This window comes from Castanea sativa, chromosome 11 (assembly GCF_040712315.1).
Source record: "Castanea sativa cultivar Marrone di Chiusa Pesio chromosome 11, ASM4071231v1".
Lineage (NCBI taxonomy): Eukaryota > Viridiplantae > Streptophyta > Magnoliopsida > Fagales > Fagaceae > Castanea > Castanea sativa.
The window spans coordinates 29363588-29366087 of NC_134023.1; the positions used below are offsets into that span (position 1 = coordinate 29363588).

Sequence of the window (2500 nt, forward strand, 5' to 3'; positions counted from 1 at the left end):
CTGATACCAAATGATGCGAACCTCAATCGACACGCTTTGAGACCCAACAAAAATATTGGAATATTTAACCCAGGAAGTTAAAAATCAGATTTATGATAGAAACCCTGACCCAACGTTTATAATCGAAACGCGAACCAAAGGTATAAGTTGACCTTGACCCAATGATTATAAAGAATCACGAACCAAAGATATAAAGTTTGAACGCCACAAGGAAGAATCCTTGATAAGTTCACAGTTCTTGAAGAACCCAAAGAGAGCAAAGCCTCACATTTTCTGAATTTTATTCAATAATTTTCTGACAAACGTTTACAGACTTCAGGACCTATTTAAGGACTCCACAAAACTTGACAGACAAGAAAATATATTCTAAAATAATTCCTAATTGATACCTTACCATATCAGGAATCAAGTTTAACCTAAAAAGCATTAAATGCACCTAAAAACAAGGAAAATACCTAAAAAAACGTACTAAATAATAAAACCCTAAATAAAAGTTGATTTGGTCTGAAATTAGTAGATCCAAAATAGGAAAAAATCTGCCTTAACTGATACAGAGCTGGAAAGTCAATCAGCCATTAATTCATGCCATAAATCACTCCCAATTATGTCAGATCAGCCCTAAATAGCTTGAATTAAATTTACTACACTTTCATCTTCCTTTGGGCCAAGCTTGGAATATCCTGCGTTAGAATCAACCCAAATCTCTTGAATCAGCCCATTAAGTACTTCTTGGATCTTCTTGGATCTTGCTCTTGTAATAGGCCCAACTGGAACATGCAATGGATCCTTGAATGCTTGTTGATTCTCATCACATTGGGTCATGGTTTCTATCAAAATCTAAATTTTAGCTTTCTTGAGCAAATATTCCAATATTGTTTGTTGGGTTTCAAAGAATGTCGATTGAGGTTCATATCATTTGATATCAAAGCACAGGTTCTAAAATCAGTTTTCTATCCCTATATTTTTTGTTTCCAGTTATCACCCTGTCTTGTTCCTTTTTTGTTCCTTATTCATCATTCTTATTTTTTTTGACGTGCACTAGGTTAAAATCGTGCACCCAGCTCCAAAAAAAAAAAAAGACATCAGAAAAGAAATAGAAAAAAAAAATTGTAGTTTCAGTTCTCTCAAACCTGAATATTGTTTTCTTTTGTCCTCTTCCTTTGATTTAGTGTTTCTGTCATATTTTCTTGCTGTTGGTATTTGTTTTACACTACAAGTTGAATTTCTTGATCAAGTTTATTAGTTTAATGCAAAACTGAAAATGGGAAGCTACGAGTGGAAAAAGGCAAGAGAGTGTGAGACTAATATCGGGAAAAAGCCATTTTAAGAGTGAAACACGTGTAAGTGACATAATTTGAGTGCAAACCCGTGAGGGAGTGTTGTGAGCAATTATTTCTAACAATTCTCTGTATTTTCAAAAGTATGTCTTTTAGGGGCGAAACATCAAAATAAGGAAGGAGGGGAGGAGTCGTCCATCATTTTGCAGGCTATGCAACAACAATTTGAACGCATGAACATGGTGTTTAATGAGATTCGGGATCGGATGGATAGACAAGACACTGTTATTACTACTTCGCGTGAGGAGTGTCTCCAAAGAGGCCCTAATGCTAGAAGGCAAGAAAGACGTGCGCACATGGATGATTCTGATGACTACCACGAGGATGAATTTAAAAATGAAGAAAATCAAGCTTCTTTGAACAATGAGGGCATGTTTGTGCCAAGGGGAGAAAGGCGTGGTAGAGGTTTTCGAAGAGATCCAAGATGGCAAGATGGAACTGACAGAAACCTAGGAAACATAAAAATGAAGATACCAACGTTCCAAGGGAAAAATGATCCAGAACCATATTTGGAATGGGAGAAGAAGGTGGAGTTAATCTTTGAGTGCCACAACTACTCTAAGGAGAAAAATGTAAAACTCGCTGTCATTGAGTTTACTGACTATGCTATTGTATGGTGGGATCAACTTGTGATGAACAGAAGGAGAAACCATGAGAGACCTATTGAGACTTAGGAGGAAATGAAGGTCATCATAAGGAGGCAGTTTTTTCCTAGTCACTACTATAGGGACTTGTATCATAAATTACAGAGTCTTACTCACGGCTAATAGGAGTATGGATGATTACCACAAGAAGATGGAGATTGCCATGATTCAGGCAAATGTAGAGGAGGATAGAGAAGCTACCATGGCAAGGTTTCTAAATGGGCTGAATCGAGACATTGCCAATGTGGTGGAGTTGCAACATTACGTGGAGTTGGAGGACATGGTGCACATGGCAATAAAGGTAAAACAACAGCTTAACAGGAAAGGAACTCGGTCATTTCAAAATCCGGGCTCCTCTACTTCATGGAGGTCAAATGGGAAGAAGGACGAAGGGGCTGTTTTCAAGTCCAAAACTGAACCACCAAAAAGGAGAGATGAAACTCCCAGTGTCAACAAAGGTAAAAATGAATCTCAGACTCGTAATCGTGATATTAAGTGTTTTCATTATTTGGGAGTAGG

General features: G+C 37.4%; 1 protein-coding gene across 5 annotated transcripts in view; it reads right to left on the minus strand.

Moving 5' to 3' along the window:
• Positions 1-2500, minus strand: part of LOC142617412 (putative sulfate transporter 3.3) — a 15323-nt gene that overhangs the window by 2324 nt on the left and 10499 nt on the right. For 2 of the 5 annotated variants that reach the window (XM_075790277.1, XM_075790278.1), the window contains exon 8: positions 2298-2500. This exon is cut by the window's right edge and continues 2737 nt beyond it. The exons of the other annotated variants lie outside the window; for them this stretch is intronic. The gene's annotated coding sequence lies outside the window, so the exon portion shown is untranslated. Of the gene's footprint in view, positions 1-2297 lie in introns of those variants that run through there. 5 annotated transcript variants of the gene reach the window in all.